Below are 25,976 nucleotides of genomic sequence, written 5' to 3'. Positions count from 1 at the left end.
TTTAATAGTATAAGAAAAAATATAAACACAAGTTGAAGTCAAGTTATATTAGATAAACATTTTTAACACAGAGATGCTGCATATTATCTTCACCATTGTTAGAAATAATAACAGTTAATTTGTAAGATGTTTCTCACTATAAATATCCACATTTTAAAATATTAAATAATGTTACTTATAGAAAAATTTTAAATAGACATTATGCTGTGAGATGTTATTATTTTAGGTTCTCTCAGACCACAAAGTTACAAAAAGCAAAGTGAAGAGAAATTATTTATGTATCATAAAAAATTATGGGTTTATATCTAAGGCTAGGGAAAAATGTATTTATGAATATATACAAATCCCATTTCAGTTACCTCTGCTCATTTAGAAGGTAAGATGTCTTTTGGTTCTGAAATCTCTGAATGTGTTGTTTTATTCCATGACATTTTAGAAAAGATATTTTTACAGCCAAAGTCTAGTCAAACGGTTTATTTTGAAATACTTGAAATTTGGTTATGATGTAGTTGCTTGATTGAATCTGACTGATGATTTTCAAAATATCCACTTGCTAAATTAAAGCTGTAAATTTTACAAACAAATTTCTATGTCTAGGCCAAAGGTTTTACATCCGGTCTGTAGTCGTGTTTTGCCTGTTCAGCACAATGTTTTTAAATTTTTTTTAAAGTTAATTAGATGCTAACTTCTAAAAATCAAGAGAGTTTCATTTTTAAAATTCTAACTTCTTGACTTATTTGAAAGAAAATTCTACATCTGGCAATCCTGGACCTGGATTTCTGCAACAGGAAGGGTTTGAGTGTCAGGTGCCTGCTTTAGATGGAACACCGATCTTAAATTCATCATTGCTCCTGCCCAGCCTGTTCACCAACATGTATCCCCTGCCTGGGCCTTCTAAGCAGTTCAGTTCACAGCCCCCCGTGTAGACACAGCTTGCACAGCTTGAATGTCTTCCCGTTGTTAGAAGTCTTGCACAAAGAGTCTCTGTCACACCTAGGAAGCATGCATGTATGTGCCCTGAATGAAGACAATCATGCAAGTTCCCTGCAGGTTCTTGTTATCTGTCTGATATGGTTTGGCTGTGTCCCCACCCAAATCTCATCTTGAAGTGTAGCTCCCATCATTCCCTCATGGTGTGGGAGGGACCCAGTGGGAGATCATGGAATCATGGGGGCAGTTTCCCCCATACTGTTCTCGTGGTAGTGAATAAGTCTCAGGAGATCTGATGGTTTTATCAGGGGAAAGCTCTTTTGTTTGGCTCTCATTCTCTTCTCTTGTCTGCCACCATGTGAGATGTGCCTTTCACCTTCCACCATGATTGTGAGGCCTCCCCAGTCACATGAAACTGTAAGTCTATTAAACCTCTTTCTTTTGCAAATTGCTCAGTCTTGGGTATGTCTTTATCAGTAGTGTGAAAATTTTCAAACTAATAGACTTTCTCTTCTCTCTCTCTCTCTCTCTCTCTCATTATTGAACCTAGACTTATACTTGATTAGGACCATCACAGAGTACATCACAGTGTACAACACATGAGTTGAATTGATACCATATGGGAAAGATTTTGGGATGAGAAAATATATTTATTCCACAGGTATTTTCTGAATGTTCACATTATACCCAGGCACTGATTAAGATACTGGAGATACATCAGTACACTAAACAAGCCAAAAGTCTGCCCTCCTGGAGCTCATATTCCAGAATCACCTATGCTTTACTGTGGTGAGTTTGCCTTCTCCAATAACCTAAGACCGTCTCTAGGTCCTCTCCTCTTTCCTTCCGATCAATACAATCTCATCAAATGCAGGGAGGTTAAAATTGTATCTGCAGGATGCTGAACAGACTTCCTCTTATTTTCCAACTGTAAATAACTGACAGGAGATTCTTCAATAACTCCCAGCCCACATCTTGCCTTGCTGGCAATGAGTGGCATGGTGGGGCACTGCTGGCCAGTAGGGAGCATGGAGACTGACTGGTATGAATTTGTTGACCCTCAGTCCCGACTACCCCCTTTATAAGTGAAAACAGTGAGATTTACCAGGGCTAAGTGACTTGCTCAAGGTCACACACTTTCAGAACAAATAGTAACTAGTCCCTACCTAGTCCCAATTTTCCCTGAGATTTCCTATGTTTCTCTTTTCCCTGAATCCAGTCCAAAGAATAATTTCAACAAGTCCACTTAGCTCTATTAGTAACCCAGAGGGGGCTGCAATCCTGGAAATACTGGATCTTGAGTGACTTCATGCCTTAACTATTTGAAATGACTTCTTGGATCTCTTCCTCTGGAGAAAAATAGAGTTTACAGTCATTTAAGAATTAATTAATTGCTTAAATCATGCCAAGTATACACTAATAACAATAAAACTTAAATTAAAAAATAGAATAATCTCAACTGAAAAGCAAATCATTCATTCATTGCTTTTACAATAGAAATGGAAGGTTTATCATGAGTCAAGCATTGATCTAAGTAAAAAAAAAAAAACATTGAAAAGGTCACTAATCTCTTCTAATGGAAAGATAGACTAATAAGGCAAATAACCAAGTGAAAAACAAAAGCCTAGTTAGTGACATGAATAAAAAAAACAAAACAAAACTGGCTGGCCACCTCTAATGAGATTTCACTTAAATTGAGACCTAAATGTCATACATATCTAGGGGAGAAGCATTCTAGACTGAGAGAATAGCTAGTGCCAACTTCAAGGCTGATAATAAGACTGGGGTAGGAAGGCAGTAGAATGGTCAGTTGGCTTGGCACAAGATGAGTTATGTACAGAGTTGTTCAAGATGATGTCTGCAAGCTCAGCAAGCGGTATTCTATGTGGGTTATTAGCAATTTGAATTTTATTCTAAGAGTAATGGGAAATCCTTAGTCAATCCTAAACAAGAGGGTAGCATTAAATAATTTATAGCTTATAGATCTTACTCTGAATGTTACATGAAAAATCATTGAGGGCTAGTAGGTAACAGAAGCTGTGAGATGTATTAAAAGTCTATTGCTGTGCATAAGACATTTATGTGGCTTGGCTCTGTGTCCCCACCCAAATATCATCTTGAACTGTAATCCCCACATATGGAGGGAAAGACCTAGTGGGAAGTGATGGGATCGTGGGGTTTTTTCCCCCATGCTGTTCTCGGGAGAATGAGTGAGTTCTCATGAGATCTGGTGGTTTTATAAGGGGCTCTTCCCCCTTTGCTCTCTCCCCATCTCCTGCTACCCTGTGAAGAAGGTGCATTGTTTCTCTTTCACCTTCCACCATGACTGTAAGTTTTCTGAGGCATCCCCAGCCATATGAAACTGAGTCAATTAAACCTCTTTTCTTTATATTTATTTATTTATTTTTCATTTTTATTTTTATTTTGCTTGAATTTCCAGGATACATATGCAGAGCATGCAGGTTTGTTACATAGGTATACGTGTGTCATGGTGGTTTGCTGCAACTGTTAGTCTGTCCTCTAAGTTCTCTCCCCTTGCCCCCCCACCTCCCAACAGGCCCTGGTGTGTGTTGTTCCTTTCCCTGTGTCCACGTGTTCTCATTGGTCAGCTCCCACTTATGAGGGAGAACATGTGGTGTTTGTAAACCTCTTCTCTTTATAAATGACCCAGTCTCAGGGAAGTTCTTTATAGCAGTGTGAACACAAACTGATACAGGCATGATACTGGCTTGGAGGAAGGCAATGCTTTCCAGCTTAGATGCGTACAAGGATCACCTAGAGAACTTAAAAAAAGGAAAGAAAACCTAAATAAGGCTCTGTCCCTGTCTTAGAGGTTATAATTTAATTGTTTTGAGGTAAGGCCTAAACAAATTTTAAAAGCTTGCTTGCCAGGGTTGAGAATCACTGGTATAATGTGAATGCAGTGGAGATGGAGTGAAAGAAACAGAGTTAGGTTATGTTTTCAAGGCAGATTCAACAGGACTTGATGATGAGTTAAGTGTAAGCAGGAAAGGAAAGAAAAGTTATAAGAAGTACTTTTCCACTTTGGGCCTGAGAAACTAGGTTAATGGTGGTTCTCTTTTGTGAAATGCTAATGTCTAAGAGAACATCAAGCTTAGGCAGGAGAAGTAAGGGTTCTGTTCCAAATATGTTAAACTTCAGCTGCCTAACCAATGTTTGAATGAAGAGATTTAGTAGCCAGTTGGATATTCAACTCTGGAAATCAGAAAAGGGGCCAGAAATGGGTATGTGTGTATATGGCTCTGTGTGTGTGTGTGTGTGTGTGTGTGTGTGTGTGTGTATACATGATTCATACATACATGGTATTTAAAGCATTGAGGACTGGAAGAAATTATTTAGAAGGAGAATGTTTTGAGAAAAGAGGAGAAGCCAGTACTGAACCTTAGGCTTCAATATTCAGAGTCCTACAGAGGAGAAGGAGTTAGCTGGAGAAGCAGCAGCCAGAGAGGTAGTTGGAAAATCAGCATGCAGAGTGTCTCTAAGAGGGAAAAAAAATCATATGTTCAAGAAGGAAGAAGTGGTCACTTTTTTCAAATGTGGCTGAAATGTCACTTAAGATAAGGACAAAAGGAGGACAGCTGGATTACACAATATTAAAGTTATTGGGCATATTGACAACAGCGTTTAATGGAGAGCAGTGAGGAAGGGAGCTAATGCAAGAGAAAAAGAAGAGAGTTCACTGCGACAATGACCACACGAAAAATTTGTTGGGAAGGACAACAGAGACACGTAACAGTAGCACTGGCGCAAGGACTCATTCATATATCTACTGAGGCAGGAAAGACAGCCAAGGGATGACACTTAGGAATAGATGCTGGTAGATATGTAGGTTAGTTACCTGTTGCTTGATTTGACTTTCTGAATAAAGTAAGTGCTGAAGTCACAAGGTGATGGAGAGACAGAGTTGGAGGTAAGGCAGTCTGCAGAGAGAGGGGAAAATGTGGAGCGGTTGTTTGAGAAAATGGTACAGCAACCACACCAGGGAAGCATCATAGAAATTCTGGTTGAGTGCCCATTGGAGGTCTGTGGTATGGAATTTTAAATAAGAACTGGCAGCACAAGTGTGTTTTCTTTTTTCCCAACAATTTTCAGTTGTTTGGGTGCAGGGACAGAGTAGGTTGGATATTGAATTTCATGAGAATTGGAGTTTGCCAATGAAATATGACAAAGTGAGAAATGGGACAAGGAAAAATATTTGCAAGAGGTCAACTTGGACCAAAGCAAGGAGGGAGGAAAGTGAGAACATCTCTGGGATGTAATAGGATGAGGGAGAATGGCAAAGTAGCAAGGTCAAGGAGTGAATGTCTTCATTAGTGATATGGTTTGGATCTGTGTCCCCACCCAAATCTCATGTGGAATTGCAATCCCCAATGTTGGAGGTGAGACCTGGAGGGAGGTGATTAGATCATGGAGATATTGCTCATGAATGGTTCAGCACCATCCTCTTTGTGCTGTTCTCATGATAGTGGGTGAGTTCTTGCAAGATCTGGTTGTTTAAAAGTGTGTGGCGCCTTCACCATCTCTCTCTTGCTCCTGCTCTGGCCATGTGATGTGTGTGCTCCAGCTTTGCCTTCCAGCATATTGTAAGTTTCCTGAGGCCTCTCCAGAAGTCAAGCTGATGCCAGCATCATGCTTCCTGTATAGCCAGTGGAAATGGAGGACAATTAAACCTCTTTTCTTTATAAGTTACCCAGTCTCAGGTATTTCTTTATAGCAGTAGGATCTAACACATTTAGTACATGGAAAACAGAGCCAAGGATTTTTCAAAACTATATCGCAAAGCAATAAAGAGATAGCAAGTTACAAAAAGAAAGGGCACTCTGAGTGCTGACCAGAATAAAACATTGTTATGTACACTTGGGCAAATCGTGAACACAACACAGTAAGCATGAGGAAACATCCTAAAGTGATCCAGAATGAAAAAAAGAAGTCCCCTGCAAAAGAAAAAAAAAAAAAAGATTGACATTTGATTCCTCATTGCTGCTACTGGATTCAAGAGGAAAATGACATGAGATTTTCAAAATGACTTTCATCATTGTATTTTAAAAGTATGTAACCTGACGAATGCAATTCTAGTGCAATAGTAAAACTCAGTTAAGAGTTCCACTCACCATGGTGCTATGAGTTCATGCAGAATTTCCTTCCCAGCCCCAAATGTAGAGAAACAAAGCAGTAAAATATTTTTCAAAACCATGAATTCATGTTTTTTTTTAAAAAAAAAAAAACCAACGAACTGATACCATGGGTCTCTGGTATCATGCAATATGAAATATACAATGTGGTCCTCTGACAAAATGCTTACCCTGAATCAAATCAGGTAAAACAATCAGACAAATCCAAATTGAGGACATTCTGTAAACCAGCTGTCCTGGATTCTTCAAAAGATGCCATGAAACAACCCCTGGTTGCCCCTTCCTACTCCATATACACACAAAAAAATGGAAAAGAGAATAAAGAGAGACAACAGTGAAAGGGAATTCTTAGCCCACAATAGGATCCTGGATCAAAAACATGTTTGTAATGGATACTTAGGGGAAAATCTGTATATGGCATGTGTGCTAGATAATAAATTGTCTGAGTGTGATAATCTTATTGAGGTTATGCAGAAGAATGTTCTTATACTCAGGAGATGGAGACTGAAGTATTTTATGGGTAAAGGTCAAGAATAATTACGTCTACGATTAACTCTCAAATGGTCCAGGAAAAGAGAAAAAGAGGGAATAAGAAAATCTTGGAACTTGGTAACAATTGATGAAACTAGGTGACTTTAAGATGTTAATTTGATACTCTTACCACTTTTCCGTGATTTAAAGTCTTCTAAATAAAAAGTTGGAAAAAAGTAAAAGAAATAGATTCACAAACAAAGTGAATATCCCATACATCAAAAATGGAACTCCCACAACAAAAGACGATAATAAGCAGTGAGGCAGCAGATAACCTGTTTGATGTTGGGACTAGAAATAGTTAGGATTGTCCATTCTCCTGTGGAATAAGGAGGAATTAATCTGCTTTCAATGAAGACAGGTGACTACTGCCTGATGAATGGTGTAAAACTTTAGGCAGTGGAGATCTCACCCTGCAATAAATGCATTCTGAAAAATAGCAGCACAATTCAGGGCTGGCAACCTTTATTGCATTGCTCTCTGAGCTGGAAGGAGAAGCAGATAGCGAGGGAAGGAGGACCTGGGCCATACTGCCTACTAGCTTGGAAACTAGATCTGTGATATTAATGTAGGATGAGGGTCCCAAAATAAGACATGCTTCTCCATAATGGAGGTTTGTAGGAATGTAATTATAAAATGGCCAGACATAGTAGGGAATGAACAGTAAACAAGGAAGTAAGACGAATGAAGAAGAGAAGGAGGAGGAAGAGGAAAAGAAGATAGAGTAGGAGGGGTGAACAAGAGGAGGAGGAAGAGGATGAAGGAAAAGAAGAGAGAAGAAGGAAGAAGAACAAGAGTAGCAATGGTAGTTAGAATTAGTCTCTCTTCAAGATGAGCTTGCATACTGTAATTCAGAGCATAGAAAGAAAACTAACAACAAAAGATAAACAAAGAATGTAACCACAAAAGAATTCACTCACAGAAAACACAAATAGTTCAATTATCTGAAAAAAGTTTCATAGTAAATGTGTTTACATTCCTCAACGAAGTAAGGAAGGAATGACATCCACAAAGAAAGAAGAAATTACGAAATAAAGTTCATTGTCATGAGTGAAAAATAGGAGGAGATTTTAATAAATAAACAACAAATCTTGGACATAAAAAATATAGTCATTGAAATAAAAAACTAGCTGAAATAAATACTAGGCTGAACACAAAGAGAACTGGGAAATAAGACTGAGGGATGAACACAGAATTTGGCCCAGAGAAATAAAGTAATTTTTTTTAAATATGAAAGAGAATTTAAGACATTCATGTGGGCTGGCTAAGAAGTTTCATCATATGTATAAACAGAGACCTAGAAGCAGAGGATCAAAGAAACAGAAGCACAGTATTTGAAAAGATAATGGCTGTGATTTTTTCTGAATAAGTCTTTGTGTACACTGAATGATGTGACCAAAAAAAAAAAAAAATCAAACAATATCTAGTTATACTTTCTAGTGAAATGCAAGAACATTAATACAAATTGTTAAAAAGTTGCTAGGAGAAAACACAGTTTAGCTACAAAGGCACTACAACTAGGCCAAAAGCAAAATTATTTTAAGCAGCAATAGATGCCAGAGACAAATGAATTATAACTTCAAGTGTTAAAAAAAATGTCAATTTAGAATTCTAAAAAACAAAATTCATGGGTGAGGGTGAAATAAAGACATTTTTGTACATACAAAGGCTATATCCTACCTTAATTGAAAGAACTGCTTGATGATATTCTACAACAGCAAGAAAAATAAACACATAAGTAGAAAAAATAGTGAGCAAAGAGAACAGTAAAGTTTGTGAATGAATCCAAATGTCTATTAAATGCAATAATAACTTTTTTATTGTGTTTATAAATTATATAAGTATTTTAATTCTTACCCCAATTTAATCTACAAGTGCAACACATTTGCATTAAAACTCTAAGATTCTTTATGAAATTAAACAACAGAATTTTAAATTTATGAAAAGAAAAATGTTTAAGAACTACCAAATAATTATGAAAAAGAAAAAAGGAGTAGAAAGGAGTCGCTTTAAGGAAAATTAGATTTTTTTCAACATATTTAGGATCTTTCAGGGATCCTTCAAGGAGAGTAATTAAAATGTTCTTCCCAAAACAGTCTTTGATGCCACAAACAGAGCACATAGACAGAATAAATGAACTCTTTTTCTGACCCAGGAGAAGCTAAATTTCCATGTTTACTTGTAGAACTCAGTCAGATTAGCCAGTAGCCAATAATTAAAATATTGGCGTCTACAATTGAACTACTACTATATTCAAAGAGTGTCTATCCTATAGAGGCTTATTGATAATGAGGAAATGAAGGAAGACCTTGGCAGCTATCTCTGTAACATTTTCTCCATGATTCAGCAGTGAGTCTCAGCCCCGGCTGCGTAGGAGAAGCACCCAGGGAGTTTCAGGAAAATATCATTGCCAGAGATTCTGATTCATTTGGTCTGGGATACAGCCAGAGTACTGTGTTGTTTTTTTGTTGTTGTTGTTGTTGTTTTGTTTGTTGTTGTTGTTGTTGTTGTTTAATTCCAAGTGATTCTAATGGGTAGCCAGGATTGAGAAAACAGATTTATAGGATCCTTCACTGAAGACTGAGATTTATCATTAAAACCTTAAATCATGTTAATTCTAATCCATATAATACACCTTGTGAAGAGGTCAGAGGGCAAGAGAAAGGCTCAATTAGAAGTCTTTAAGTGATTATTTCCAGTAATTGAGGTAAATATCTAAAGTCAACCATGAAGATCCAACTAAGCAGTCTTCATTGTCTCTACCCTATGTGAGAATACCAAATTAAACTGATTTTCCAAGGGCACCACATTGAGAGTCCAGAGAGAGCATTTCTTGATTGCATCAGCGTACCTGACATCACCTTATATAAGAGGAGAGTTTTTATAAATAAAGTTATTTATTGATGTGGAAATCTTGAACAATTAAAGGACCAATTTACTCTAGTGTGGTAAAGACATCAATGCCAGAATTCGTATTTTATAAACATGAGAAGTATGACTTTTCTTTCTATTTTTTCTTTTCTTATAAGCACAATTTCTCTCTGCTTGGGTTTTAAATGGTAGATGGCACATAGCAATTAATTGCCAAACATACATATAAATCAGATGTTGTGAACGGTGAACAATAAGCAGTCCAGGGAAGGAAGTACACCTCACAGTGTGCTATCCATAACAATGTTTTCCATGAGCCAGGAGATTTATCGAGCACTTAATAGGGCAGAGACCTTGGGTGGAACATAAATTCTGTAAAAGCCGTCCTCCTGACCCCAAGAAGAGTATAATGCAGTTGGGAGACAAAATGTAAATCTAGAAGAAAAAAAGTAATTGAAACCATGGGGTGGAATATTCAGTGGGTGCTAATAAGGAGCCCGTTCTACTCAAGCCCATTCTGACAAGGGCTCTGCTCTACAGAACTTGCATCCCAAGGAGCTTGTGTAACCATCCCCCACCCCCTGCCCACCCTCACAGAAATGATTTTAAAATGCCAGACTCTAGTTTAGCGTCTGAACCATCCTGAGGACAGTAGTTTCAGATTCAACTGCTATTTACTTTGCAATTATGAGGCCAAAGAGGCCTGGGAGAATTTTCATAGGTTATCTCTTCCAACCCTCATGGCCACTCTGAATTAGATGAAATCCCCACCTTAAAGATAAGGAACCAGAGGCTCAAAGAGGTGAAGTGACTACTTCCTCAAGGTGGTACAGATAGTAAACGGGAAAGTGGGGCATTTTTAATGCCAGGTCTTTACTGTTTATCATTATACACATAATACATGATCACTTGACTTACAAAATAGGGTAAAGGGGAAAGAAATCAAAAGATGCAGCTGCAGGAGGAAGTGGAACTTGGTGGGGTTGTAAAGGATGCATAGAATTTACATGAGGCCGAGATGAGAGGAGGGGGTACATTCAAAATGGGGCACAGTAAGAGGAAAACTAGATGGGAATGCACCAACTGTGTTCGAGGACGCAGCACAGGCCTGTGTGGATGCAGAGCAGGTCTTGTTCCACAACACACAGGAGCAAACAAATGACCCCCGGAGCCAGGAGCAGATGAATTCTTATTTGTAGAAACATTGCATTTAGTGGCCGCAGCACAATCCTGAGGAAATGAATGGGAGTTTTCTCCCTGCTGTCAGGGGCATTCTCCTGGATGATTAATTGACAGTTCTCCAGCCAAGCCCCTGTTCCTTCTGGAGGCCATGCCCCTTGGTGTGCACCTGCCACCGCAGAACCGAAGCAACAAAATGTATTGTCTTCCTCTTTTTCTTCTGAGAGCTGCAGCTGCTGGCCTACTTTAAGGAAACCTTCTTTACCTAGAGTATAAACTTGAACTTCTCTGATTTGCAGGGTGAAAACTTTACACTTTCAACAGATTCAGGGAAGTGGTTCTTTAGAGGAGTTGATTTGAAAAAGCCCCATTCCTCACATGGCACTTAGGGCCGTTCCCTCCTTCTTGCCTTCCTGAGACCCTTTTTTCATTTAGCGGCTTTCTGACCACATTCCTCAATGCCACACGATGCTTTGTGACAGCTGCTGCAGTTGCCTGGAATCTTGAGGCGGCTGATGGGGCCTCTCACATTCAGGAGCAGAGAGCCGTTACTCTAAAGGAAAAGCAAACCGAATTTCTGGTGCATAAATGCATGATTTGTTCATTCATTCTAAACAGTTCCAGAAAGACAAGGCCAATATGGTAATTCTGCCTTGTTTAAAAGATTTTTGTGGCTTTCAAAGAATTAAAGTTTACTTTCTAGCCAAAGAAACACTTAAAGTTAAGTTTCTTGGGGCTTGTTAGCAACATTTGTGCTATCCTCAAATTTGGACCGAAGGATTTGGCATGAAGAAGTCTAGAAGTCAGAGATAGTCGGGAATTAGAAATAAGAGTGAACATTGCATGAGCACTTCCTACTTGCCAGAAGATGTCTTAAGAGCTGGGCACAAGTTGTTACTGTTCATTGTATTTAATCCTAACAGCCACACTTTTCAGTCATTCATCAAATTATCTATTAAGTACCTGTTATGTCAAAGACATACTGTTCAAATGACTGAAGACTGAAAAAAAATATAATAGTAAATAAGTATGACATATTATATAATAAGGTAGAAGGTGACGAGAGCTAGAAAATAATTGATTAGGGTAAAGAGGTTCAGGAATCCTGGAGTGTGGCAAGAATATGTCTGAAGATCTCATTGAGAAGGTGACACTTTAACAAACACAAGGAGAGCAAGAGGGACCTGCTGTATCTTGGGGGAAATGATCCAGACAGAAGTAACCAACACTAATGGGTTCACATAACAGAAAAAATTAAAATAAGGTATTGGAAGAATATTAGAGAGTTGACTGAGTCGAAGAAAAAGTGGAAATTAGACATTATTAATGGGATAAACAAAATAACATGCCCCTCTTTAGAGATGACCATGTCTTTTCTTTTTTTTTCTTTTCTTTTTTTTTTTTTTTTTTTTTTTGACAGAGTCTCTCTCTGTCACCCAGGCTGGAGTGCCATGGTATGATCTCAGTTCACTGCAACCTCCACCTCCCAGGTTCAAATGATTCTCCTGCCTCCGCCTCCCCAGTAGCTGGGATTACAGGTGTCTGCCACCACGCCTGGCTAATTTTTGTATTTTTGGTAGAGATGGGGTCTCACCATGTTGGCTAAGCTAATCTTGAACTCCTGACCTCAAATTATCCACCCACCTCCCCCTCCCAAAGTGCGGGGATTACAGGCATGAGCCACTCCACCAGGCAGACCATGTCTTAATCCCAGGATGCTATAACTAGGTTAGGTTATATGCCAAGGGGGAATTAAGGTGGCAGATGGATTAAGGTTGCTAATCATCTGACCTTAAAATAGAGAGATCAACCTGAATTATACAGGTGGATTCAATGTAATCATTGAGGTCCTTAAAGGTATAAGGACAGGGAGGGAGACAGAAGAGAAAATCACAGAGACAACAGTATGGGGAGGACTCAGTCCTCCATTGCTGGGTTTGAAGAAGGAGGAATGGGCCATGAGCCAAAAAGTGTGGAAGCCTCCAGCAAATGAGAAGGACAAGGAAATGATTTCTCCCCAAAGGCTCCCAGAAAGGAGCACAGCCCTGTCCCCGCATTGATTTTAGCCCAGGAAGACGTCAGAACTTAAGATATTCAATTTGTATTGTATTGTTTCCTTTTTTATTTATTTTTTTATTATTTTTTATTTTTTGAGACGGAGTCTCGCTCTGTCGCCCAGGCTGGAGTGCAGTGGCGCGATCCGGCTCACTGCAACCTCTGCCTCCCAGGTTCAAGTGATTCTCCTGCCCCTATCTCCCGAGTAGCTGGGATCATAGGCATGGGCCACCATGCCTGACTAATTTTTGTTTTTTCAGTAAAGACGGGGTTTTGCCATGTTGGCCAGGCTGGTCTCGAACTCCTGACCTCAAGTGATCCACCTGCCTCGGCCTCCCAAAATGCTGGGATTCGAGCATGAACGACCACACCCAGCCCAATTTGTATTGCTTCAAGACACTAAGTTTGCCGCAGTTTCTACTGCACCTCGAGGAAACTAAGACAAGCATTTTTGCAAAAATTCCCTCAAAGACTAATCGACCTCAGGCCTCTGGAAAGACAGGCCCCGGGGAAGAGGGCGGTCTCTTCAGATCCCACAGCATGAGCCGGCTTCAACTATCTCCCTGACTTGGCTCATAATTCTCTAGCTTCCTACTGTGCCCGGCCTGCTTAAAAATCATCAGGGAGGCCGGGCGCGGTGGCTCACGCCTGTAATCCCAGCACTTTGGGAGGCCAAGACGGGCGGATCATGAGGTCAAGAGATCGAGACCATCCTGGCTAACACGGTGAAACCCCGTCTCTACTAAAAATACATAAAAAAAAAAAAAAAAAAAAAAAATTAGCCGGGCGTGGTGGCGGGCGCCTGTAGTCCCAGCTACACAGGAGGCTGAGGCGGGAGAATGGCGTGAACCCGGGGAGCGGAGCTTGCAGTGAGCCGAGATTGCGCCACTGCACTCCAGCCTGGGCAACAGAGCGAGACTCCGTCTCAAACAAAAAACAAAACAAAACAAAACAAAAAACCATCAGGGTGAGTGTGGATGGAGCCAAGTGAGCATGAGTGAAGTGGAAAATGATGGAGTCAGAGGGCAGATGGAGGAACCACAGCTTGCCAGGCCTCAGAGGTAGTCAGGACACACACAGGTGGAGCATCCCTAATCCAAAAATCTGAAATCCACAATGCTCCAAAACCTGAAAGTTTTTAAGCACTGGTGTGATGTCACATGTGGAAAATTCCACACCTGACTTCACATGACAGGTTTCAGTCAAAACTATTTTTCATATGCAAAATTATTTAAAATATTGGATAAAATTACCTTTAGGCTTTATGTATAAAATGCATATGAAGCATACATAAATTTTGCATTTAGATTTGGGTCTCATCCCCGAGACATTTCATGATGTATATAGAAATATTCCAACATATGAAAAAATACAAACACTGAACCGTCTCATCTCAAGCATTTCGATCAGAGATACTCAACCTGCACTCAATTGGTAGCTATAGAAATGTCAAATTAACAGAGGAAATAGTGATTAAATAACTCTCCTAGGTTTAAACAAGTGAGATTTGACTCACAGGCCTCCTTGCCTCTAAAGCTCTTGGTTTTACCAGCTCATCCAAACTGAAGATGAAACACTGGCTCCTCGTGATGCTGTCACAACACAGATGTGTCACCAGGTCCCCAAGATGATATGTTAAGGTAGCTCCATTTGTTGATGCCCAGTGGTAGTCAAGAGCATTGCACCTTCCAGAAAAAAACATGGAAGGACTGTTTTTTATTTCAGAATTTTAAGTAGAGCCAGGCCCCACGATGCCACACACTTCATTCCCTCTCATTCTCTTCCTCCCTCTGTTTCTCCCTCCCTCCTCTTTAGCCCTGCTTTTTTTCTGTTACTGGGGACCAAGGGATCCTTTTGACATTGCAGCTATGGGGTTGGTTTAATGAAATAAGGAACTTCTACATGAGTTAGTCAGACTTGCTCATGGTCTTACTACTTTTTAACCACCCTAAACCCGAGTCTCTGTGTTTTTTCCTGTCCTTTTGAGATTCAAGTTAAGTCACTCTCTGTGCATGTAGGTAGTCAGCCATCTGTCATCTTTACCTGCCAGTGTCCCTACACCCTTATCTTGCTATAAGTATCCTAATTTTACTGTGGGAAACCACCCCACCACTTGTGCATCCAGTTTTGGTAGCTTTGTTGGTCAAGGCACCACATCATCTCCTGGCCAATTGGTGGGCACCAGATCCCAGTTCAGTGGGTCAGATTTCCTGGAAATTTGTATCTAGAGAGCAGTGACCCAAATATGGAAAATTTATAAATCTAGTTCATTCTGGAGAATCTAAAGAGACCAACATATTCTCTGGTGAATGTCTTTCCTGATGTCATGAATTGTTGGGGAGTTTTCTGCAGATATGATCATCTGCAATTTTTACTTTTTCTTGGATTCAGTAAGCTCACTGTAAATTTATCTTCCAACGAATTACTTTTTAAATTCTCCCTGCTTATGTTAACCCATGTCAGTGTTGTTTACTTGCAATGTAAAAACAACAAACAACTTTAACTGATAACATCTTGCCTCTTGAATAACTAGCTTAATTTACTTAAGCTTTAATATTCTGTACTTCAAAGGCTCTGTGTAACTAAATATTCTACCCTTCATTAAGTTGTAGATTTTGCTACTTAACATAGAGTATATTTTTCTCTACATGTGTGCTTTTTTCCAATCATAAACGCTGAGACTGGAATAAAGCAATTCATCTTACAATTATTCAAAAACCAGTATCTCACCTATATTTAGCCATTTTTTTGAGGAGTGAACAAACAGAGATTTGGTCCAAAAGCTCAAGCCAGGATCTCTGTCTTGTGGCTTTAACATTACAGAAAATTCCCCAAACTTTCATCTACCTGAAATAGTTCTTTCACCTATTTGTATGGTATCTGCATAAAAATAAAATTCTGGAGTGAAGGTGCTATGAATCCAAGAGGTCTAATGAAAATAAAAGTGGTACTTGGAGAGAATAATTTATTACATGTTGCTATCCTTTCATAGCAACATTTTCAGTGGGATTTTTTCATCATAATAATGGTATAACAAAGTCAAAGATTAAGCTCTGGCCGATGACACATAAGTAGATGTACCACATGACTCCCATGTACTCCTTCTTCCTATAGAATGGGTTGTGCATATGATGGCTGGAGTCCAGGTAGCTGTCTTGTGCCATAAGATGGAAACTACACCCTGAGATGTTTGGAGCAGCAAGAGAGAATGAACCTACATCCAGAGAACTTCATGAAGCTGCTCTGCCAGCCTTGGGCTTCCAAACTTTTTTAATATGTAAAAGGAAAGTAAATTTCTATCTTGCTTAAACTTTTGCTACTTGGATCTTCTGTCAGTTGCAAACACCATTTTCCTGAACTCTAAGTGATGTAGCTAGGTTTATACCAAATAGGGTACTTATCTGTTACTACTCCTGCCTCTCAACATCTGTGCATATCTTCCTCAGCCTCCTTGGGTGATATTAAATACTGTACAGGATGAATCATTCTTAACTAACACAAACTACCATTAAATACACATAATAAACATGAACATTGCATCTGGTTGCTGAGTGTTCCTAGATAGGCACGGAATTAAGCTTCACCTCTCCCACACCTACCTAAGCTCTATCCTTCTCTGACCTTCAAGGCAAGCTCTCAGGCTGGCCTGGCCTCTCTATTCCTGTGCTGTTTTATGGGTTTCCCAGAACTATCTAGAAGGCTCCAACTTTGGTCTTCTTCAAGGACATACAATTTGGATCCTGCTTTCACCACCACTTACCTGCTCTTTGGTCTTGGATGACTGACTGAACGAACCTCTTACTATCTGAGTTTCCTCACCTATAAAATGGGAATAATCTCTTGGAGTTGTTGTGAGGATTAAATAAAGTAATACAAGTAAAGCTCTTGGTGCCTGGCCCATTGTAAATCCTCAAACAGTATTAATTGGAATCATGACTGTTATTTCACTCCAAAAGAGAAGATTTGAAAGTCATAAAGAACTTGACAAAGAAAAACCCTGCTGCTTAAGGAGGTGAGTAGGCAGGGGCCTGGGTAGACACTAACTTTCTAACCATCACCACAAAGCAAACTCCACTTTCACCATAGGAAGAAGGGCTATTAGGCTCCAAGGTATGTATCAGCTCCATTTCTCATCCATTTAATTTAAAATAGTTTGCATCTACCTTAGGGTCCAGGGGACACAGCAAGGAGTGACACAGGGAATTGAAGACCTTGTTCATTTCCTTTGCCTCTATTCCACCATGGTTGCTCTGCTCCCAGCTCCCCAGACTCTCCCAGGTTCTCATGTCTCATCCAACATCTGACTGTAAACCATAAAAAAGAATGAAATCATGTCTTTCGCAGCAGCATGGATGGAACTGGAGGCCAGCATCTTAAGTGAAACAGCTTCGAAACAGAAAATCAAATACTGCATGTTTTCACTTTTAAGTGGGAGCTAAATAATGTGTACACATGGACATAGAGTGTGGAATAATAGACACTGGAGACTCAGCAGGGTAGGAGGGTGGGAGGGGAGCGAAGGATGAGAAATTACTTAATGGGCACAATGTACGTTATTCAGGTGATGGTTACATTAAAAGCCCAGACTTTGCCATTATGCAATATATCCATGTGACAAAACTGCACTCTTACCTCTTAGAGTTACACAATTGACACAAATCTCCCTACCCAAGTGTCCAGACAGAGACGCACTCTCAGCCTTCAAGGACACCCTTAGGCTTCCTGAAATGAGGAATTTGCCTACAATGTTTTACTAATGGTAACATCTTTAAAACAGAATTGTTCGACCAGGCGCAGTGGCTTACGCCTGTAATTCCAGCACTTTGGGAGGCCGAGGCGGATGGATCACCTGAGGTCGGGAGTTTGAGACCACCCTGACCAACATGGAGAAACCTTGTCTCTACTAAAAATACAAAATTAGCGGGTGTGGTGGCACATGCCTGTAATCCCAGCTACTCGGGAGCCTGAGGCAGGAGAATCTCTTGAACCCGAGAGGCAGAGGTTGCAGTGAGCTGGGATCACACCATTGCATTCCAGCCTGGGCAACAAGAGCAAAACTCCATCTCAAAAAAAAAAAAAAAAAAACAACCCAGAATTGTTCTTAAATTCATTTCACCACTTTATAAAATAATCTACAGAGATTTATCTTATCATAGATTTCTTTAAAGTGTTTTTTGTTTTTCACAATAAATCATCTGTAAAACTATACATAAGCCATGGCAAATAATTCTTAGTATAACTATTTTCTTTCTAACTAATACAAAATTATGATAGTAAAGAAGTGAGAATTTGAAAGATTTGAGCTCTATGACTTTTTTTTCTTAAGGAAAACACAGTGCAGCCCTCATTTAACAATGCATTTTGGTGGTTTTGAACCAGTTCCTTCTTAGTGTTATCTGATTTTGGCAAACATACCGGAAAGACAAGATTACAGTCCCCACACTCTCTCCTTTCCAATCTTTCTGGAACCTTATTTGTATCTCTGTGTCAACAGAGTGAAGAAAAGATAGCGTTTTATTTGAGCAGCCCACAGCTACTGGCATACTTCTTAATTAGTGTCTGTGACCAGTTAGCATTGTTTAGATTTCATTCAACACACTTCCCCAGAAACACACTGCTTCGTGGCGGCTGCGGTATGCACCAGCTGTCTTTAATCTCTCAGGACCCAATTCACAGACCAAAAATTCTGTTATGAGCACAAATCTCTGAGTGGGCATTTGTTTATTTTCTGCTTAGGAGACAACTTCCATATATCTCTGCCATTAAAAATAAATCAGTACATAAAATAAATACTCAAACAAATACAACAGATCAAAAGCTGAATATCTCACTTCCAACTACACTGAACTAAAGGGTTGGCTGATGGAAGTGGCACCTCTGTTTGGTCAAGAAAATACTGCTCTTCTCTTAGAAATAATAAACATCCTTAAAAGCCAGTTTGAAGACTAAACATACCCATGACAAAGAAAAAGGACAAACAAGCTTATGGCTTCAGGCAAAAAGGTCATTATTTCCATTAGTTCCATTGGCCAAGCCATGTACATTCCATTTCTTTTAGAAGTATTCTACTGAATGGCATCTTAATGCATCTCTTTTTTTTTTTTTCTTTTTTCTTTTTTTTTTTTTTTTTTTTTTTTTTGAGACAGAGTCCCGCTCTGTAGCCCAGGATGGAGCACAGTGGCATGATCTCGGCTTACTGCAACCTCCACCTCCCGGGTCCCAGTTCAAGCACTTCTCCTACCTCAGCCTCCTGAGTAGCTGGAATTACAGGCATGCAGCACCTTGCCCAGCTAATTTTTGTATTTTTAGTAGAGGCGGGGTTTCCCCATGTTGACCGGGCTGGTCTTGAACTCCTGACCTCATGATCTGCCCGCCTTGGCCTCACAAAGTGCTGGGCATCTCCTTTTTTCCTAAATGTGCAAATAGAAATGTCTGCAGACAATGCTTGCTCATGGACACTTGGATGAGTTCTCATTCTAACACTTGGAACAACAGAACACATAACCACCTTGTCAAGATTATGTGGAAGTTAACGGCAGCAGTGAGGAGATCCCACACCCCACTGTGTGTCCTGACTCTTCTCCCCCAGGAACTTACACACATCAATTATGTGACTTCATCATTTTCTTATCCCAGTACAGTTTCTGGCATGCAGTGGGTTGTCAACAAATGATTGTTTAACTAATACTGGGAAATAGCACTAATATACATGTTTATTATTTGCCAGGCACTTTTCCAAGAGCCTTGCAAGTATTAACTGCTTAATCTGCACAACAGCCCCATGGAATAGCTGCTATTATTGCTCCATTTTACAGATGAGGAAACGTGGACATAAAGAGGCAAAGCAACTGACCCTTCAATGGCAGAGATGGGACTTAAACCCACGAATTCAGGTTCAGCACTGCCACACTACATTTTCCCTGCCCACATCCCAGCCTCCAGGCCTCAATTTCCTCATGTAACTAGGTGGTCTCTGAGGTTCCTTCTAGTTGTGTAGAGTGCAATTCTAGTCTATAATTCTTGGATAACCAGTGGGGCACAGAGAATCCTCTATTACCTATCCATCCCCTCAGAACATTCCCAAGTCTTAAACTCCTGCTAAGATTACATAACACAGCATGGAGCCATGGCTTGCCCTTTTTCCAAAAGAAGAAGCTTTCTGTGAAAATACAACTATTAGGGTAAAACTTCTCATGGGCCCAATTCTTTCAATATCATTTTAATAGACAAATAGGTGATAGACATGATAATGATTCCTAGAATCCCATTCAATAGCTGTACAAGATGAACCAGCACAAAGAGCTGGGACCTCCAACAGCACGAAGGGTGTCTAATGCAATGTGAGATACCCAGACAGTGTAAGGCCAGTCCCAAGCTGGTCACCTAGGAAGGCATTAGGAAGCCATGAGATGAGAGTGAGGAAGTCAAGGCTATAAGAGTGTGTGTGTGTGTGTGCGCACGCACGCGTGTGTGTCCCAAGAAACTAGACGATAAAGGAAAGCAGAAAGGGACAATGGCTACAACTGGAACACAAAGAGGAAGACAGATTTTTTTAAAGATAAGAAAAACATGTCTATAGTTTCCAAAGAAGTAATCTGTTGATAGTGAGAGGTAGAAAACACCAGACAGAGAGAGAATGGATCGTGGATAAAGTATGAGTCTGGTCCAGTTAGAGAGGTGGGTGTGAAATGGAGAAAATACTCTTGAAAAGCAGGAAGGGCACCTTTTCTCTTCACGAAGCTGAAATGAGAATGGGTCCCGTGTGGCCTCTGCTGACTCTCTCCTCAGACTGGAATCTTAAGGTAGCAGGGCATAGGAAATTTAAACTATCCTTGGGGGCTTTGCTGACTCCAAAAATAGCTTCTCTAAGAAAAGCAAAGGAAAAGCTAGTTGCCAAATGCTAGTGGCTACTGTTGGGGGTATTAAAATTGGATGCCAACAGCTATTAACAGGTATTCATAGGTAGAAACAGAGAAGTCTGGGGCATGGGGGCCCCAAACAGCCAATGTTGCCTCCAATCAACTGTCCAGGTCCCTAAAGAAAATATATGGGGGAAAAAGAAAGCAATTCAACATGACACTTTCTTTTTTTATTCCACAAATGTGTATTAAATACACTATGCACTAGGCACAGGTGTTAGGGATATTGCAACGAACAAAACAAAGGCCTGCTCTTAGGGGATTTACATTCTATCTCCAAATTCATCAAGAGAAGTTTGACCTCAGATTGTCAGCCCAAGTTGCCTGTGTGGCCTGCCTCCGACTCAGAGACCACCCTGCCATGTGAGAATGGCTACACCTGCCAGCAAGGCACAAAAGAAAGTGAAAGAGACAGAACGTTTGCCCCAAGAGTGAAAGCAGAACTGGTGAAGGCCACCTGCCCCAGCAAGGGAGAGAGGAGAAAGCTGCCCGAGACCTAGAGATGGCCTGGTTGGGGTGGGGGTGGGGAGGCGGGGGGGAAAGAGTGGAGGAGACATAGAAGAAAGGATGCTTCTGGGCCTCATCCTCTGGGCAGTAGCCCTGACACTAATGTCCTTTCTAGCCTCAGAAACCCCAGAGAGAGCCATAAGAGTCCACACCCAAGCATGCTAGGACCTAACTCAGCACGGTGAGGGTGGAAGCCTCACTGAGGAATATGAGATTCCCCATATTTTACCCTATCCTTAGGGATGATTCCCAAATCATAATTTAAAGGAAAGGAAATCAGTCTTCAATGCTGTTAACAATCCTGGCCCAATCTCTCTCTTTGATCTATTATTTGTCCTACGTACACTTTGTACACAGTGATTTTCTCATTGGCTCCAGACCCTGCCTTGACCTGTGCATTCCCTTTGCCTTTGCTTCCAAAGTATAATCTCCCACCTGATCTGGCCTCTCTTCCTTTGATAGCTATTTACATAATCTCTTCTTCCATCCCAACTATTCTGTGCACTTTCCCCACCAACCTCAGCCCATGTGGCTCTCTCCTTTCCCTGCACTCTTCGGATGCCCACTATCTGTGGCTCTCCCTAAGATTTAGCATTTACCACCATGTGTACACGTCTTGCTTCCTTTCATCAATTATAATTCCATAAAGAAATCCTTGACAACCCCAAAACACCTAATCCAGCGCATTGCATATATTTAGTATGCAATAACCATTTTAATTTTTAAAACTACTTACACTGTGCTTACCTTACAAAGGATTTAAACAGGTGGTTTCAGTATATTTTGGTTGATGGATGGATGGATCAGTTGACTCATTTAAGGTATTGCTCACCTTTATGTATATATAAAAAAAATGAGGTCCACACAGTGTGAAAGGTCCTCAGTAAATGAGGGAGATCACCATCGCCAACCTGCCTGATGGTGGGATGGAATCTGTCTTTAAGTAAATTACAATAAGCATATACCTTTTGGCTGTGCAGGTGTGAAATCCAGGGTTAAATTTCCTCCTGCACCTACAACATACATAACGAAACAAATATAGCAACAAATAATAGGGAAGTAAGTTATAGATGGTCCTTTAGAAGTCAATTTCATCTGCGCATCTAACCATAAAAGCAGCATCTGCTCTGCTAAATACAGGTGTTTTATATCCTTGTCATTAATTGGAGGGGACATTATGTCATCATACATCAACAGTTAAGGTTGGTTAAAGTGCCACTTATCTCAGGTGCTGTCATTAATCAGGTTCTTTTCAGCTTGGTGACTCCAGAGGCTTGGCTCGAAGCTGCTCTATGTGAGTGGGTTTTCCCTGTAGGTTTGAGGTGTCCTTTTATTATCATTTTGAACGAAAACCTTGGGACCCAGACATAAGAGGCCATTAAGGGAGCTGTTCTGATGCTTCAGAGAAGAGAAACATTTTCCTCCATCACCTTCAGTGCCCCCACTCCCTGTGTCTCCACCAAACAGCCACGGTGGAGAGGAAAGCAAAGCAGCACAAGCTGTTGTCTCCTCGCGGTTTAACCCATTACTGAATTTCAATGAACCACTGCATCTGGTGCTTCAATAGAGCTGGAAAGCAGCAGAGTCCTAGAAGGCTGCACCATCTCTTTCCATCTGACACCGATGTCATCCAGGTGCCTTCTTGGCCACCTCAAACCCACAGTGTGGTGTCCCTTCCAGATAGGCTTCCGGGACACATTCTTCCTCGTCTCTGCTTTCATTGAAAATATCTATCCTTAAAATGTCTGCCCTTTATCCCATTCCTGCAAGGCCACTGGAAGTGGCATAAGTTGTCAGGAGCAATAATGGCAGCCATTTTACGTAATGATGTTATAGTTTCAGCACCTTGAGCCTAAGAATTACAGCAAATATGTTCAGGTAGTAACTTGCAAATTAATATGGGGAGTCAAGTCATTGATCCATATCAAATTCTTACTCAGGGAGCTTCTGCTCTGCCCTAAAAATAGAACCTCCTACCTATCCTACTTTGGTTCCTGATTGTTTCAACATGTACAGGAGACTGAAAGAATAAGGTGGCGAGTGTGTTTATGATTCATCTATTCAATAGACATGTGTTGAGTGTGAGGCACTGCTCTGGGAGAGGATATAGTGGTGTTCATAATCAGACACCATCCTTGCTCTCAAGGCTTTATAGTATGGATGGATGGGACAGAAATGAACCAAATAGCAATTTTAAAATGTCAACTTTAAAGTGATAAACTGTGATTAGTTCTCTAGATAAACTGTGATTAGTTCCCATTGTATATTTGGGCAAATATATGAACATACCATGATCTGGAGTAGGAATAGAAGTTGATCAAGGGAAGTGTGGGGAGGGATGAAGAATGTCCCTAGAAAGGGAACAGCAAACACCAAGTGCTGTGCTAGGAGGAAGCATGAAGAACTCCAGAAGTTGAAAGGCCCTGGTGGTAGGAAAAATTCTAAGATCCTGCCAGGCTCTGTGGCTTATGCCTCTAATCTCGGCACTTTGGGAGGCTAAGATGGGTGGATTGCTTAAGGCCAGGAGTTGGAGATCAGACTGGCCAACATGGAAAAACCCTGTCTCTACAAAAAATACAAAAATTAGCTGGGTGTGGTGGCACTCGCCTATAATCCCAGCTACTCAGGAGGCTGAGGCGGGAGAATTGCTTGAACCCGGGGAGGCAGAGGTTGCAGTGAGCTGAGACTGCGCCACTGCACTACAGCCAGGGTGACAGCACAAAGTTCTGTCTCAAAAAAACAAAAAAACAAAAGAATTATAATATCCCTCTAGGTCCCCAGTTTCTTGGACTGTGAATATGATGGATTTTACTCCCAAGGTTAGGTTATATATGATATGGCACAGTTAGCATTTAGGAAGAAAGACTATCCAGGTACTTCTGACACCATCCCAAAAGCCTTTAAATCTGAGTCTAGAAGTCAGAGACTGAGGAAGTCAAAGATTCCAAGGACAAGAAGATTCAATTGGTTTCTGGCTTAAAGATGGAGGGAGCCACCTGGCAAGGAATATGGGCCACCTCATGCAGCCAAGAGAGACCCCAGTTGGCAGCCAGCAAGGAAATTGAGATTTTCAGTCCTACAAGGGCAAGAATGCAAGAAACTGCATTCTGAATAGAAGAATGACTTTGTTTATCCATTTCTTAAGGCTGCCATACCAAGGCACCACAGACTGGGTGGTTTAAACAACTGAAATGTATTGTCTCATTGTTTTGAAAGCGAGAAGTCCAAGATTGAATTGTTGGCAGGATTTTTTGCCCCTAAAAGAGGGAAGTATCTGTTCCAGGTCTTTCTCTTTGGCTTGCAGACAGTCTATATCATCTCATCATAGTCCGTCTCTTCACGTCATCTACCCTCTAAGCATTTGTGATTTTGTGTCATAATTTGCCCCTTTTGTAAGGACCAGTCATGTTGGATTGGAGCCCATTTGATGAACTCATTTTAACTTGATGGCCTCTATAAAGACCCTATCTCCAAATAAGATCCCATCTGAGGTCTTCAGGGTTATGATTTCAACATATGAATTTGAGGTGGGGGCATAATTCAATCTATAATTAAAGTGGATTCTTTTCTTAGAGCCTGCAGATGAGAATTCAGGTTGGTCAGCTTCTTGATTCAGCTTGTGATACCCTAAACAGAGAAGTCAGCCATGACATGCCTGCACTTGTGACCTACTGTGAAGCTAATAAATGGGTGTTGTTTTAAGCTGCAAAGTTTGTGGTAATTTGTTGGGTAGCAATCGAAAAACATAGCACAGAAAAGGTTGGCTGGGCCAGGCCACACAGGGTCGTGAAAGCAGCAGCAAAAAATTTTGTCTTTATCCTGAGAAAAATGAGAAGCCACCAAAGGTGTTAGGAATGTCATGGTCATATTCTGTTTTTTTTCTGGGCTTCTCTTTTTGCTCTTTGCTGTCTTTTCAAATAAAAATTCCAAAGGAGTGGGTGGCTGCAGAGAAGAATGGGAGGTTCCTCGTCCCACTTTAATCTTTAGAGCATATTATTAAAAAAAAAAAAAAAAAAAAAGGAAAGAAGGGAAGGAGAACAAGATGGAGATAAATTCCATTTTTTGAGGGCACATTCTGAGTCCAGTTACTATTCTGAAGCTTTCAGTGCATTTTCAGATTTACTTCTCACTATAAACCTCTTCTAACCCCTATTGTAGTAACATGCCCAAGGTTATCAGCCACGGGGAGTGTAATTGGAACTTGAATCCAGGCCTGGCTGGCTCCAAAGCTCATTTTTAAAGCTCATTACTTTAAAACCATCCCCCTACACTGTCTCGCCAGTGTTGTTTTAATATAGCGTGATATATCATATCCAAGTATTAGAAGATTTCCACAGATTATGCAGAACAGGTATGAGTACAAAGAATGAGAATGCCATGGTGGTAAGGGTCAGATAGATGGGCCCAGTTGAAAATGAGCAGCATGCAAGAGCCTGGTCACCAACCTGTCTGGTCCCTTTTATTCTCCTTCCTTTTCTTGCCTAAATAAAGTTCATGTCTGAGGACTGGAGTGGCATACGTAATAATAATTCTTCCCTTGGGCTTTAGGGAGAGGTAAAGTGTTTTCATTTATTATTTATTTTTATTTTTGCAGAGATCGGGGGGGGGTCTTGCTATGTTGCCCAGGTTGGTCTTGAACTCCTGGCCTTAGGGAATCCTCTTGCCTTGGCTTTCCAAGGTGTTGGGATTATGGGCGTGAGCCACGATGTCCAGTCTAGAGTGTTTTTAAAACCCTTCTTAAGAACAACCAAGCTCTGAATGGTCCTTAGCATCCCTGGAGGGCATTGCACTTTTCAGCTGACCAGCACAGAGGAATGCGGGATGCAGAGCT

The 25,976-nt window shown here is 40.6% G+C and overlaps 1 long non-coding RNA gene across 1 annotated transcript; it reads right to left on the bottom strand.

Annotated features, from left to right (window-relative positions):
- Positions 1-9,134: 9,134 nt before the first annotated feature.
- On the bottom strand, positions 9,135-17,688 carry LOC102145127 (uncharacterized). The gene is made up of 3 exons (XR_001486700.4): positions 16,883-17,688; positions 14,236-14,404; positions 9,135-11,217 (listed from the first exon to the last, which is right to left on the bottom strand). It is a non-coding gene; the product is annotated as an uncharacterized lncRNA (long non-coding RNA).
- Positions 17,689-25,976: the final 8,288 nt, after the last annotated feature.

This window comes from Macaca fascicularis, chromosome 18 (genome assembly GCF_037993035.2).
Source record: "Macaca fascicularis isolate 582-1 chromosome 18, T2T-MFA8v1.1".
Lineage (NCBI taxonomy): Eukaryota > Metazoa > Chordata > Mammalia > Primates > Cercopithecidae > Macaca > Macaca fascicularis.
This window is presented reverse-complemented; position numbering and strand designations above follow the sequence as displayed.